The sequence below is a fragment of the Balaenoptera physalus genome (genome assembly GCF_965194825.1).
Source record: "Balaenoptera physalus genome assembly, chromosome: 14".
Classification (NCBI taxonomy): domain Eukaryota; kingdom Metazoa; phylum Chordata; class Mammalia; order Artiodactyla; family Balaenopteridae; genus Balaenoptera; species Balaenoptera physalus.
The window spans coordinates 1,685,899-1,702,608 of record NC_138893.1 but is presented as its reverse complement, the minus strand read 5'-3'; the positions used below and the strand labels follow the sequence as shown (position 1 = coordinate 1,702,608).

The window sequence follows — 16,710 nt, the reverse complement described above, 5'->3', positions numbered from 1 at the left end:
ATGTAATTTAGGTTATTTCTTGTCAATGTCTTTGATAATCATAAAACTTAAGTCATCTTCCCCAAATGGTATAAGATTATCACTTTTCACCAACCTCCTGCAGTCTGGAAACCCTCAATGTAATAACTAATCATTGTAAAGGCTAAACAACTTCCTCCTTTTCACTTTAGAAGCTATCCTGTAATGCCATGCCTCTGAACTTTATACCAGTTTTGGGTTTGAAATCTCCCCGTTCTTGTTTCTCATTCAATAAATTATTCATATCAAGTAAAGTTCTCTGAGTTTTCTTTTGACAATACAAACAACACTCCACTAAAAATCAAGGAAAGAGGTGCTTTAAGGGTTAGAAACAGGGCTGGCTTCATGGGTGTGACCCAGGCCATTGTGTTCAAAAGGGCCCTGTGCTTGGTTTAATGTTCTGCTATAACTATCTTGAAATTAGTAGTAATTTTTGAACAAGGGGCCTTGCATTTTTATTTTGTGCTGGGCTCCTCAAATTATGTATATGGTCCTGGTTAGAAAATATATATAACAAGGAGAAAGGGATGAAACAGTGATGAGCATTGAAGAGATGTCAAGAAATTGATCAGAACCTGATCGGTATTTCCCCCTTATGCTTGTGTAGAAAGATATGATACTGATGTATTAACTGATGCATTTTTCCCCCTGTCCACCTTTGTCTCATATCAATCTCCTTACCTCCACTGGGGCAGCTTCTGGGAAGATAAGCAGGCAATTCTCTGAGTATTAAAATAGGCCTTGGGAATGATAGCAGAAACAACTGTCTTGAGATGAAAGGTGTTCTGAGTTGCAAGAGCCTGGATTCTGAAGGCTTCAGAACAGAATAATGGTTTTCGAAGAAAATATCCTCAGTTCAAGACAGTTTTCCCATCCTCTCAACTATGATATCCATAAGAGAGAAGAATCAGAGCACACTTAGATACTGTTGTTTTCTGGAGAGGTCCTCTGCCTTGGTGTCCACTGCTGGGGCATGCCCTTGAAAAGTTTTGGGGCTCCAGTGACAAAGAAGAGCTGTGCTTCACTTCCTGAGTGGAACTGGGAGAGACAGCAAGCTTCATGGGTCTCCCCTCAGCAGCATGGTGGGGAAGCAATAGATATGGTGGAGGACTGTCTGCCCAGGGGAGCCTGAGACACCCTCACATGGTCCCCCAAACCCAGGTGGGCTGGAAGCAGCTGAATGCTTTCCTGAGAGACCAAGCGACGGGCACAAGCCTCCAATAGAGAGGACCTAAGAGACTTTGTGGTCAGGAGTAAACAGGATCCATATGTACCCATGACCTGAGGCCAGGTGGGAAAGAGGATATTTCAGAGGATGCCATTGAGGGCAGACAGGATCAGGGACCAGAGACCCACCCTGATGCCTTGGAATTACCTACATACCCTGAGCAGGGTCAAAATGCATCAGGTATCAGAGTAATAGAACATAAAAATAGAAATTAAGTCAGTTGAAGAAAAATGAAATACATTTTAAAAGCTTGCACTTATGGCCTGAGATTCTTACCGGCTACACATACTTTTCATAGGTGCAAATATTTGAGCTTAGATAGTCCCTTGGAGCTCATCAAACACCTGGAAAAAAAAAAGTGATTTAAGAATAAACACTCTACTGTTCTTTTAAATGTTTTTACATTTCATGAATAGTTGAACCAGTGTCTGGCTCCTGAGATACTTTGATAAGCATCTCAGAAATCAACACGTGATGTTCACCTTTTTAGAGGAGTGATTCTTCAGACTTGGCATACTTTTAGCAGTGGAACCTTCTCTTCAAATGAAATATGAAGTACCTCGATATACAAACAGCTAGGTGGGGTGTTCTGATGGGAGATTAGAGTCTCTCCCTTCCTCACTGTCCCCTTTAACCCTGAGGTGGTCCTGGAGACACCCCCCCCACACACACACACACAGACACACTTGTAATCCTAGTGACTTGTGTACAAGCTGGAAAACCACCACTTGTTCAGACTGTTCTAGTTTTGATGGCCTCATACATAAGAAACAAAATGGTGACGCACTTAGCCGGCTGATTCTCAGTCTACACGTCTGTAAAGGGAGCAGGATGGACTGGCTCAAAGGCATAACTGTCATTAGAGTCTCCAAAGTGGCTTTAAGGATGTCTGTGCCTGCTTCCCCTTCCCCTGCTGAGATAGTCTGGAGTGGGGCCCAGGGATCTGCAGTGTTAAAAGCACCCCCACCTCATCCTGATATGCAGCCAACACGAGAAGGTGGAAGAAGATGACCTTTGAGGATTGCTATCAACCATAAAATTCCATGAATAGGAATTTGGGGAGAAGAGATATTTTCTCACATTTTAACCAGATCTTTAAGTGACTGGAATAATTTGCTTGTTTACCTTAATTTGACAAACCAGTTGGAACAAACTCTGGAGGGTAGGAGAGTCTTTTGAGGACTCATAGGCAGTAGGAATAATATATTTTCAATTTCACTGGTGTTAAATCCAACAATGAAGCAGAACGAATTATATTCTCCTAAGAAAGTAAGAATGTCTTTCCAGCAAAAAAGAGTCCTTGGAATAATTATTTGTCCTTGGCTCTTTGGAAAATCATGGTTTACTGCCAGATGGGTATAGAAGAGGAATGATTTTATTCATGTGAATGTCAATATTGCCTTTAGGAGGTAGGAATGTTAAAAATAGTGTTTGAAAATTTTGGAGTCTAGTTACCATATAATGAAATCTCAGCTATAATCTTGCCCTCTCTGAGAAAAGTATTATTCTATTTTTGTTAAATATTTAAAAATTAACCCATAAGGAAATGAAAATCATCATTTTAATCTTGCCTCATATTTGTTTAATAATCTCAAATGATTAATTTTCTAATTAAGGAAATGGAATTGATTTTGGAAAGTTACCATGTAGTATTCATGGTTGAAGTGTTCAATATTTCATTATGACATTTAACCCAGTTTAATAAAAATTCTGCAGTTTTCTAGGAGAGCATTCCCCAAATGTGTCCTATTGCTGCTGTAAGAGATTAATAGAGGTGACACACAAAATATTTCTATATTGAAAGAAGTTTGGGAAACACCACATACCTATATATGTTTGGGTTTGCATTTCAATACCCTAATTAAAGCTCTTAACAATTTCCTTTATAACAGGTGCTTTTACTTCAAGACTATTTATAGACATAGAATAAAAGGCAAAGACAGATTTTTTTTTTAAAAAGTTATTCTCAGCCCCTATTTATTCTCTATTTACTCAGAGACCATAACAAGGGGGAACCCACTTCTAATTCTTGGTTCTCCAAATGCAGAAGTTGACAGATTATATGGTCATTCTCAGCTGAGAGTCTAAAGCAGATGAAGGTCTGAGTATAATGAGGTTCCTCTCAGAATTCTGAGGAGGAGTACAGGTGAAAAGACACAATTTTGGGTTGAGTTGTTGATTTTTATCCCTTCATTAGGATGAAGTCTGACATGTGACGTAGTGGCTACACTGTCCAATATGGTGGTCACTAGCCACATGGAGTTATTTAAATTTAAATGTAATTAATTAAAATTCAATAAAAATTAAAACTCAGCTCCACACATGCACTAGTCACATTTCAAGTTCTCAGTAGTCTCAGATGAATATTTCCATCATCGAAAAAAGTTATACTTGAAACACAGGTCTAGAATACTTGTCCCAGCCATTGAACCCTAACTCAAGATAAGAATTTTGTACTCTCCTGTTTGTCTGGGGCCTTCTCTATCCATCTACACTGAACTCCTTTGTCTTGACAATTGGTTTTTATTTTATATTTCACAAGATTTTCTCCCTAGGTACTATTTTAGTACCTACCTTAGTGTTTCAGTTATTTACTTTATTTTCATGATTCTGAGAGTTAGCCAGGCTCAGTTGGTGGTTCTTCCTCTTCACTAGAATCTCTTGTGTGACTGCAGTCAGCTAGAAGCTTCACATGAACCTGGAATGTCAAAGATGATTTCATCTACATGCCGGGCATCTCTGCAAGGGTGACTGGAGTGGCTGGGAGCTGGTTGGTCTCTCATTCTCTCTCTTACAATTATGGTTCAACTCTTGTTTTACTCTATACACAGGTGAAAGCAGAAGCTGCCAGACCTCTGAAGGGCAGGGCCTAGAACTTGCCCAACAATGCTTCTATCACATTCTATAGGTCATAGCAAGTCACAAGACCAACTGGAGTCAAGGGGAGGGGAAAGAGTTTTCACTGCTTGATGGGAGGCACAGTTATCTTTGCAGATGATCTATTATACTATCTAACCCCCTTTTTGATCATTACATAAGACATTCTTGAAGATAAGTATATAACAGAACTGAATAATGAATAACAACAAATAAACTTTTACTTTACAGTTTTTACATGCAGAAATTAATACTCGTAAATAAAATTTCCACAGCATTTAGGAGCCAGAGGTGGCGTCATCATAACTGCTGTGGTAAGAAAGGTTGGGGGTGGGGAGGAGTGTGAAATGATTCTCCTTCAAACCCCTCTTCCACCCTTTCTCTTACAGAATCACAGTGTTCATGACTGTACTAAAGAATCTGAGCAAGCCTGCAGAAGACAAGCAGTTTTTCCAAGGGAATTTGGACTTGTCTCCCTTCATATTTACCCATCATGAGATGATTTCCCCACTTTTCTCTGAGGTGCTTAAAATAAATTCTAGCTGGGCAGTTCAGTCATAAGTAAAAGAAATATGTGATGCTAAAATGCATTCATAATTTAAAGATGCAATGGAAAAGCAAGATAACATGTTTTACAAATAATATTTTCCATAATTAGAACATTAGTAATTTCCAGGATGAGAATGTGTGTGTGGAGATGGGTAGGGGTTCAGAATACCGTAAGCTTGTGAGAATATACATTTAAACAATTTTGAATGGCATTTTAACAATATTTATCAAAATTTAAATACCAGGCCATTTAAGTCAGCATTTCTACTTATAGGAATTTATCCTCATTCCAATAAAGCCTTAGTCAAATCCCTCTCTTAACACACTCCATATATTTAATGACCTTTTCGTCTTTTGAAGAAAAAGAAATATCAAATTGAGAGATAACAATTGTTCACAAGTAAGATGTATCAGGATGGGAATGTTCTTTTCTTAGTAAAAACAGCTTCACATTATTGCCACAAATTGGATGTGTACAGATTGCAGAGTTTATGGAAAATGTCTGTTCAATAAACGGATCCAGAATGCTGTGTAATATTACTTTAACAATTAGGGTGAGAGACTTGGCACGTCCCAATGGATTTCTACGTCAAGGAAGGTAACTGAAAGAATCAAAACTTATTTGCCCTTTGAAGATGTCATTCATCTGTAGGCAGAACCTTCCATGATCATCCTGGTAAAACACAGTGAGTGCAGACAGCTCAGATATTTGAAAGAATTCTGCTCACCAGCAGCAGAATGAAGCCAGTGTGGTAATATCTGAATATTGAATAAAGTTGCTTTGAGTAGAGAATAAAGGTGCTATATAATAACTCTTTTTAGCTGGCTGCTGGGTCTCTTGGGTCCCTTGAAATTTATGCCCCATTACTTATTAGAACCAAAATTAGAACTTGCTTAGAAGGTAATCCTTGGTTTTCAAGCACCTAATTCAATCTGACAGATACTCACATAAGTATGCAAAGATATACATATAGGACTGATCATTCCAGTATGGTTTGCAATTAAAAAAAGGGAAGCAATCCTAATAGGAACTGGTTACCTGGATGATGTACATCCATACAATGGAATGCCAATATACATAGCCATTAAAATGAAAATGTAGAACTCTCTCTATATATTTCTGTGGAAAGATGTGCAAGATATGTTAAGTGAAAAAAGAAAGGTACAGAACACTATGCAAAATAAAATATACATTCATCTAAGTAAAAAAATGTGTGTGTATGTGTTTGAATAGACAGAAAATTTCTGAAAAGGGCTATGTAAGAAATTTAACAGTGGTCATCTATAGGAAGGGCATGGGATGTAAATAGGGGAATTAACTATACCTTCTTATTATTTGATCTTTAAAAAAAACACAAGCAAGCATACTTTCATAACTTTTAAAAACGAATTAAATGGTGAAGAAATAAAATAATTGGCAAGGAAAAGGAAAAAGAAAAATTTTAAGTAATGTGTTCTAAAACAATCCCACATAATGCAGTTAAATGATCATTTGAATCTGAAGCACATGGCGGTCAATAGTTTTATGATACACAAGAAAGAATACAGGGTTTGGAGCCAGACGGATCCAGGATTAAATTCCAGCTACCCAGCACTTAGAGTAGAGCTTTGGGAAGGTCACTTTCACTTTTAGAAACTCAGTTTTCACATTCGTCAAATGAATATAATCATACCTTCCTGACAAGGAAAATTATGTAGGTAAAATACATGGCACACTGCCTGTGCCATAGTATTTGCTCAATAAGGGTTGCTGCTGTCGCTACACTATATGCAAGCTGTCTGGATCTAAGTCTCAACTTCAGTTTCTACATCTGAAAACAAGAAAAATTAGTACCCATTATATGGGCTACAGAGAGATGAGCTCAGGCAATCAGCAAATTGTATTTTTAATATCTCTGCACAAATTTCCTAAGAGCTACTTACAGGTGATTTCAAACTCATGGAATAAAGGCAAAAAACGTTAGTTTCCATTAAATCCACTTCATAATCAGCCTACAAAAGACCATTCTAGTTGAATGCCTTCCCAATGGTATTCTCTTATTTTGTTGCTCACAGCCTGGTGAGTTGATTCCTGTGCTGAAGACTGCTGGCTCACATATCTGGGTACTAATGACAGTGTACACCTTAGCGAACTTATCTTAGTTCAAAATCTCCCCTTAGACCATGTTTAAGAAATATTTTTTTAAATACAATTTTTTCTTATGGGTTTTATTAGTCAGGATCCTCTAGAGAAACAGAACCAATAGGATACATATGGATATATATGAGGAACTTTGTAATAGGAATTGGCTTATGCAGTTATGGAGGCCAAGACATTCCACAATCTGCCACCTGCAAGCTGGAGAACCAGAAAAGTTGGAGGTATAATTCAGTCCAGGTCAGAAAACCTGAGAACCAGGGGAGCCCATGGTGTAACTCCCAGTCCAAAGCTGAAGGCCTGAAAACCAGAGGGCCACTGGTGTAAGTCCCAGACTCCAAAGGCCAGAGAACCAGGAGCTCTGATGTCCAAGAGCAGGATATATGGATGTCCAAGCTCAAGAAGAGAAAGAGGGAATTCACTTATCCTCCTCCATTTTGTTCTAGTCATGCCCTCAATGGATTGGATGATGCTCATCCACAATTGGTGAGGGTGGACCTTCTTTACTCAGTCTACTGAATCAAATGCTAATCTCTTCCAGAAACACCTTCACAGACACACTCAGGGATAATGTTTTACCAGCTACGTGGGCATCTCTTAGCCCAGTCAGGCTGACACATAAAATTAACCATCACATGAGTTTTCTGATTTCACTCTGAAAATATTCCCACCCATCCACAACTGCATATACTATATTATTTTTTTCCCAAAATATTTGCTGCTCACATTTAGAAAAAGAAAGAATGATCATCTATTAGTGGTTTAAAAAAATGGAGTATTTGTCTATGTTTGACCAAGGCCTCTGACAAAATTCCAAGCCAGCTTTCCATGGGAAACGAGGCAGCTTTATTTATTTAGCATGTGATAAATCATATCTTTGTCAATCATTTCTCTATAATATCTTTGTGTGTAGGAAGAGGCATTTGGTATAAAAATATTAAAGGAAATATATTTCTTAGTCTTTTCAATTTACTCTGGGAGCAAATTCTATAAAATGTTGTAAAATTTAACCCATAAACCTTTTAGTCTCTATCTCCAGTAGATATCACCACATCTAACAAATTTAGCAATGATTCCTAAATATCATCCAATGTACAGCCTATGTTCAAATGTCCCTGGTGTCTTAAAATACATTTTTCAATCACATTACAAACAAGTTCTGCATATTATATTTGGCTATAAGTCTCTTAAATATATAAAGCAAAACTTACAGACCTAAAAATAGGAATATCCAAGTCTACAAGAATAGTGGGAGAATTTACATACTTTTCACTAGGTGATAAAACAAGCAGTCAAAAATTCATCCTTGATAATGTTGGTGGGAGTATAAATTGCTACAGCCATGATGGAAAATAGTTCCTCAAAGAATTAATAATAGAACTACCAAATGATCCAGCAATTCCACTCTTGAGTATATATTCACAAAAAATGAAATCACAAGAGACACCTGCACTCCCATGTTCATTGCAGCATTACTCACAATAGCCAAGACATGAAAACAACCTAAGTGTCCATCAATGAATGAATGGATAAAGAAGATGTATATATATACAACAGAATATTATTCATCCATGAGAAAGGAGGAAATCCTACTATTTGTGACAACCTGGATGAGTCTGGACAGCATTTTGCTAAGTGAAATAAACCAGACAGAGGAAGACAAATAATATATGGTATCACTTTATATGTGGAATCTAAAAAAATCAAACTTACAGAGACAGAGAGTAGAATGGTGGTCACCAGGAGCTGGGGGTGGGGGAAATGAGGAGATGTTAATCAAAGGGTACAAATGTTCAGTTATAAGATAAATAAATTCTGAGGATCTAATACACAGCATAGTGACTATAGTTAACAACACTGTATTATATACTTGAAATTTGCTAAGAGTGTAGATCTTCAGCATTCTTACCAAAAAAAAAAAAAAATTGTTTTTTTTTTGTTTAATTTAATTTAATTTATTTATTTATTTATTTATGGCTGTGTTGGGTCTTCGTTTCTGTGCAAGGGCTTTCTCTAGTTGCGGCAAGTGGGGGCCACTCTTCATCGCGGTGCACGGGCCTCTCACTATCGCGGACTCTCTTGTTGTGGAGCACAGGCTCCAGACGCGCAGGCTCAGCAATTGTCGCTCACGGGCCCAGTCGCTCCGCGGCATGTGGGATCTTCCCAGACCAGGGCTCGAACCCGTGTCCTCTGCATTGGCAGGCAGATTCTCAACCACTGTGCCACCAGGGAAGCCCAAAAAATTGTTTTTAAGGTGAAAATATCATTAAAGGTAAAGAAGATTTGAATAAGAGGATTAACAGACTTGACATAAATGACATATGCAGAACACTCTACCTAACAGTGAAAGAATTCACATTCTTCCAGGTGTACATGGAACAAACCTTAATTAATCCCATGCTGGGCAATAAAGAAAGCCTCTACAAATTTGACAAGACTGAAAACATACAGAATATGCTCTTTGATCATGTTGGGATTAAACTAGAAATCAATAATAAAAAGAAAATTAGGGCTTCCCTGGTGGCGCAGTGGTTGAGACTCTGCCTGCCAATGCAGGGAACATGGGTTTGAGCCCTGGTCTGGGAAGATCCCACATGCCGCGGAGCAAATGGGCCCGTGAGCCACAATTACTGAGCCTGCGTGTCTGGAGCCTGTGCTCCGCAACAAGAGAGGCTGCGAGAGTGAGAGGCCCGCGCACTGCGATGAAGAGTGGCCCCCACTTGCCGCAACTAGAGAAAGCCCTCACACAGAAACGAAGACCCAACACAGCCAGAAATAAATAAATAAATAAATTAATTAAAAAAAAAAAATAGCTTAAAAAAAAAAAAAAAGAAAATTAGAAAATAATCCCAATTGCTGGAGATCAATCACATACAGTTACATAACTTCTGAGCCAAAGATGTCACAGTGGAAGCATCTGGAGCATAACAAGGGAGAATAATAAACTTAGGAAGATTTCTTAAACTGGAAACAAAAAGCACTAATTATAAGGGAAGCACTGTAAAACTGAACTACATTAAAATGACAAATTAAGAGAGCTCTGGGACAACAACAGGCATACTAACATTCACATCATAGGGGTCCCAGAAGGAGAATAGAGAGAGAAAGGGGCAGAGAACTTTTTTGATGAAATAATAGCCAAAAACTTCCCTAACCTGGAAATGGAAATGGACATCTAGGTCCAGGGAGTGCAGAGTCTCAAACAAGATGAACTTAAAGAGGTCCATACCAAGACACACTATAATTAAAATGACAAAAATTAAAGATAAAGAGCTAATCTTAAAAGCAGCAAGAAGAAAGCAACTAGTAGAAATCCTGCAGGCCAGAGGGGAGTGGCAAGATATTTTCAAAGTGCTGAAAAGAAAAAACTACAACCAAGAATACTCTACCTGGCAAGGCTAGCATTCAGATTTGAAGGCGAGATAAGGAGTTTTACAGACAATTAAAAGCTAAAAGAGACCAGGACCACTAAAACAGGTTTACAAGAAATGTTAAAAGGACTTCTATAAGTGGAAAAGAAAAGACCACAACTAGAAATATGAAAATTACAAAAGGAAGAATCTCATTGGTAAAGGCAAATATACAGTAAAGGTAGTAGATAAACCAATTATAAAGTTAGTGGGAAGGCTAAAAGGCAAAAGTAGTCAAATCATCTATATCCACAATAGACTGTTACAGGATATACAAAACAAAAATATGTACATTATGATGTCAGAAACAGTAAACATTTGGGGGGGGCTAAAAATGCAGGATCGTTAGAATGCATTTGAACTTAAGAGATCATCAACTTAAAATAAGCATGTATTTATATAGGCTGTTATAAATGAACCTCGTGGTAACCACAAACCAAAAATCTATAACAGATACAGACACAAAATAGAAAAAATAAAAGAGAAATTTAAACATAACACTAAAAATAGTCATCAAATCACAAGGGAAGAAAGCAAAAGAAAGGGGAAAAAAGCACTACAAAAACAACAAGAAACCAATTAATAAAATAGCAATAAGTACATATCTATCAATAATTACTTTAAATGTAAATGGACTAAATGCTCTAATTAAAAGACATAGGTGGATGAATGGATTTTTTAAAAAGATCTATATATACGCTGTCTACAAGAAACTCACTTCAGAGCTAAAGACACACACAAACTGAAATGGAGGGGATGGAAAAGGTATTCCATGAAAATAGAAACAAAAAGAAAGCTGGGGTAGCAATACTTATATCAGAAAAAATAGCCTTTAAAACAATGACTGTAACAAGAGACAAAGAAGGGCATTACATAATGGTAAAGGGATCAACCCAACAAGAAGATACAACAATTATAAATATATATGCACCCACCATAGGAGCACCAAAATACATAAAGCAAATAAACATAAAGGGAGAAATTGACAGTAACACAATCATAGTTGGAGACTTTAACACCCCACTGACATCAATGGACAGGACATCCAGACAGAAAATCAAGAAAGAAACACTGGCCTTAAATGACACATTATACCAGACAGACTTAATATAAACCACAAAGCTATGAGAATAGAAATAAACTTCAAAAACCACAAACATGTGGAGGCTAAACAATATCCTATTAAACAACCAATAGTTAGTGAAGAAATCAAAGGGGAAACAAAAAAATACCTGCAGACAAATGAAAATGAAAACACAACAACCCAAAATCTACAAAATGCAGCAAAAGTGGTTATAAGAGGGAAGTTTATAGCAATACAAGCCTACCTCAGGAAACAAGAAAAATTTCAAATAAACAATCTAAACTCACACCTAAAGGAACTAGAAAAAGAACAAACAAAACTCAAAGTTAGTAGAAGAAAGAATAAAATAAAGATCAGAGCAGAAATAAATGAAATAGAGACTAAATAAGCAATAAGAAAAATCAATGAAACTAAGAGTTGGTTCTCTGAAAAGATTAAAAAAAAATCGATAAACCTTTAGTCAGGCTCATCAAGAAAAAAAGAGAGAGGGCCCAAATAAATGAAATTAGAAATGAAAGAGGAGAAGTTACAACTGACACCACAGAAATACAAAGACTCATAAGAGTTTACTATGAGCACTTATATGCCAATAAAATGGACAACATAGAAGAAAGGGATACATCTTTAGAAATATGCACTCTCTCAAGACTGAATGAGGAAGAAATAGAAAATATGAACAGATTGATTACTAGGAGTGAAATTGAATCAGTAATTTAAAAACTCCCAACAAATGAAATTCCAGGATCAGACGGCTTCACAGATGAATTCTACCAAACATTTAAAGAAGAGTTAACACCTATCCTTCTCAAATTAGTCCAAAAAACTCATTCTATGAGGCCAGCATCACCCTGATACTAAACCAGACAAACTCCCCCCCACAAAAAAGAAAATTATAGGCCAATATCACTGATGAACATAGATGCAAAACTCCTCACCAAAATATTAGCAAACCGAATTCAACATGATTAAGTGGGATTTAATCCAGGGATGCAAGGATGGTTCATATCTGCAAATCGATGTGATATATCACATTAACGAATTAAAGAATGATCATCTCAATAGATGCAGAAAAAGCTTTTGCCAAAATTCAAAACCCACTTATGATAAAAACTCCCCAGAAAGTGGGTATAGAGAGAAACAACTCAACATAATAAAAGTCATATATGACAAACCAACAGCCAAGATCATACTCTATGATGAAAAGTTGACAGCATTTCCTCAAAGATCAGGAACAAGACAAGAATGCATGCTCTTGCCACTTTTACTCAACATAGTATTGGAAGTCCTAGCCATAGCAATCAACAAGAAAAAGAAATAAAAGACATCCTAACTGGAAAGGAAGAAGTAAAACTGTCACAGTTTGCAGATAACATAATACTATATATAGAAAATCCTAAAGGTGCCACCAAAAAGTATTAGAACTAATAAATGAATTCAGTAAAGTTGCAGGATACAAAATTAATATACAGAAATCTGTTCTGTTTCTATACATCAATAACAAACTATCAGAAAGAGAAATTAAGTAAACAATCTCATTTACAAGTGTATCAAAAAGAATAAAATACCTAGGAAATAACCCAACCAAGGAGGTAAAACATTTGTACTCAGGAAACCATAAGACATTGATGAAATAAATTGAAGATGACACAGACAAATGGAAAGATATACCGTGCTCATGGATTGGAAGAATTAATGTTAAAATTACCATACTACCCAAGGCAATCTATATATTCAATATAATTTCTATAAAAATACCAATGTCATTTTTCACAGAACTAGAACAAATAATTCTAAAATTTGTGCAGAAACACAAAAGACTCTGAATAGCCAAAACAATCCCAAGAAAGAACAAAATTGGAAGTATCATGCTCCCTGATTTCAAACTATACTACAAAGGTACAATAATCAAAACAGTAATGTACTGCCACAAAAACAGACACATAGGTCAATGGAACAGAATAGAGAGCCCAAAAACATACTCGCACTTATGTGATCAGTTAATCTATGACAAAGGAGATAAAAATATACAATGGGGAAAAGAAAACCTCTTCAATAAATGGAATTGGGAAAATGGGACAGTTACATGCAGAGGTATCAAACTGGAATACTTTTTCACACCATATACAAAAATAAACTCAAAATGGATTAAAGACTTAAATGTAAGACATTAAACCATAAAACTTTTAGAAGAAAACAGAGGCAGTATGTTCTTTGACACTGTTCTTACAATAATTTTTTGGATATGTCTCTTTAGGCCTAGGAAACAAAAGCAAAAATAAACAAATGGAACTACATCAAACTAAAAGGCTTCTGCACAGTGAAAGAAACTATCAACAAAACAAAAAGGCAGTCTACTAAATGGCAGAAGATATTTGCAAATGATATATCTGATAAGGGGTTAATATCCAAAATATACAAAGAACTCATACAACTCAACATTAAGAAAATAAACAACCTGATTAAAAAATTGGCAGAGGACTTGAATAGATATTTTTCCAAGGAAGATACATGAAAAGATGCTCAATGTCACTAATCATCAGGGAAATGCAAATAAAGACCGCAAGGAGATACCACCTCACACCTGTCAGAATGGCTATTGTTAAAAAAAAAAAAGAAAGAAAGAAAGAAAGAAAGAAAGAAAGAAAGAAAGAAAGAAAGAAAGAAAGAAAGAAAGAACAAATATTGGTGAGAATGTGGAAAAAAGGGAACCTTAGTGTACTGTTGATGGAGAGTTAAATTGGTGCAGCCACTATGGAAGACAGTATAGAGGTTTGTCAAAAAACTGAAAATAGAACTAACATATGATCCAGCAATTTCACCTGTGGGTATTTACTGAAAGAAAACAAAAATATTAACTTGAAAGATATACGCACTCCAATGTTCATTGTAGCATTATTTACAATAGCCAAGATATGGAAGCAACCTGTGTCCATCAATAGATGAATGGATAAAGGATATGTGGTATACATGTTATAATGACAGATTACTCAGCCATAAAAAAATTAAATCTTTCCATTTGCACAACATGGATGGATCGAGAAGATATTATGCTTAGTGAAATAAGTCAGACAGAGAAAGATGAAATACCACATGATCTTACTTACATGTGGAGTCTAAAAAACAAAACAAATAAATAAAACAAAATGAAAACAGACTCAAAGATACAGAGAACAAATGGGGTTTGCCAGAAGGGAGTGGGGTTGTGAAGTCAGTGAAATAGGTGAAGGGGGTTAAGAGGTATAAACCTCCAGTTATATAATAAATAAGTCATGGGAATGTAATACACAGCATAAGGAATATGGCCAATAATATTGTAATAACTTTGTATGGGGGCAGATGGTTACTAGGCTTATTATGGTGATCTATTCATAATGTATGCAAATGTCAAATCATTATGTAGTACACCTGAAACTAACATAATATTGTATGTCAACAATATTTCAATTTAAAAAAGAAAAAATAAAATAGATATTACAGATTTTGCTCGATTCTAAGAAGGAATCATAGGATTCTGTAATGAAAAAAATAACTCAGGTGAACTAATACAGATAGCAAAGTAGGGGGAAAGTTTTCCTAATCTAAGGGTGAGGACTCAGTCTAGATCTAGGACATTTGGGTGTGGTTAAGGGAAGACTTCTAGGATGTTCTTGAGGTCAGAAAGAGTATCGTGTGTTCAAAACACTCAGTTTCCATATCTAGGACCAAGCAAACAAGGATCATATGGGGTAGAACTTTGCTTGAATGCATGAATGATATCACAGAATCTGTCTTTGCAAATAGCCACAGGGTGGCAACAAGAGGAAAAAGAAGAAATATATCTTATTACCAAGATATATACTATTGAAATATATTATATGATATTATTATATGTAGATACAAACTGGATAAAGAAGCCCTGGATAATATCTGAACACTATTCCAAAGGGAAAAATTTTTTTTTCTCACTCTTGTAAGATTTCAACTCAGAGAATTCTACCTGCTTTGCTTATTTCATCATGCAACTTAGCATCATATATGTTAGTCAATTTCTGTGTGTCCAATCTACTATGTGGATAAATTGGATCCCCAGCAACCAGGAAGTATATGAACAATCTCTTTGAAGCTCTTACTCACAATGCGTTAGTGATTTGAATACTAATTAGTATTTGTAAAGTAGGAGGAGAAACAGGAGTTAAGTGTTGGTTGATTTTCTACCTGATAGCAACAAACATATCACAATATTATTGCAAAGAAGAGCATCCTACTGTCCTTTCGTCTTGCCAATTTAAAGAAAATGAGTCTTTACCTCAATCTACTTGGAAAGATTTGAAACAGATAAGGATAATTAAAACATGGTCTTCAAAAGGCATAAAAATAATAGTGAAACCTATGCTTCCACTCCTAAAATCTTTTCTACTTGTCACACCCACATACACAAGGACTTATTTTTTTTAACATATTTATTGGAGTATAATTGCTTTACAATGGTGTGTTAGTTTCTGCTTTATACCAAAGTGAATCAGCTATACATAAACATATGTCCCCATATCTCCTCCCTCTTGCATCTCCCTCCCACCCTCCCTATCCCACCCCTCTAGGTGGTCACAAAGCACCAAGCTGATCTCCCTGTGCTGTGGTTGCTTCCCACTAGCTATCTGTTTTACATTTGGTAGTGTATATATGTCCATGCCACTCTCTCACTTCGTCCCAGCTTACCCTTCCCCCTCCCCATGTCCTCAAGTCCATTCTCTACATCTGTGTCTTTATTCCTGTTCTGCCCCTAGGTTCTTTATAACCTTTTTTTTTTTTTAGATTCCATATATATATATGTGTTAGCATATGGTATTTGTTTTTCTCTTTCTGACTTACTTCACTCCGTATGACAGTCTCTAGGTCCATCCACCTCACTACAAATAACTCAATTTCGTTTCTTTTTATGGCTGAGTAATATTGTGAACATTACTGGTATATGACTCTTTTTGAATTATGGTTTTTGCAGGATATATGCCCAGTAGTGGGATTGCTGGGTTGTATGGCAGTTCTATTTTTAGTTTTTTAAGGAACCTCCATACTGTTCTCCATAGTGGCTATATCAATTTACATTCCCACCAACAGTGCAAGAGGGTTCCCACAAGCACTAATTGAATAGATTCAGCTGGATATCCACAACTCAAACTTGTTCAAAATGTTAGTCATCATCTTACCCCCAACTCAAAAGGTACACCATGGAACTCTCCATCTCTCCCTCTAAATCTACTCTTCTGCATTTTCTATCTTCATATTCAGCACAAACACTGACCCACTTTCCTAATTTAGAAATCTGGGAGTCATCTTATCTCTTCAACTTTTGCCACATCCATAAAAAAATCTCCCCCGTCCTATTGATTCTACCTCCTAAATCATATTTAAATCCCATATCTTCTTCATC

General features: G+C 36.3%; 1 protein-coding gene and 1 long non-coding RNA gene across 2 annotated transcripts in view; both read right to left on the bottom strand.

Annotated features, from left to right (window-relative positions):
• Nucleotides 1-16,710, bottom strand: part of LOC309643168 — a 385,106-nt gene that overhangs the window by 232,439 nt on the left and 135,957 nt on the right. The window lies entirely within an intron of this gene.
• The window catches only part of RTKN2 (rhotekin 2), a 196,721-nt gene that overhangs the window by 166,306 nt on the left and 13,705 nt on the right, over nucleotides 1-16,710 (bottom strand). The window contains exon 2 of the mRNA XM_082425538.1: nucleotides 1,523-3,944. The gene's annotated coding sequence lies outside the window, so the exon portion shown is untranslated. The remainder of the gene's footprint in view (nucleotides 1-1,522; nucleotides 3,945-16,710) is intronic.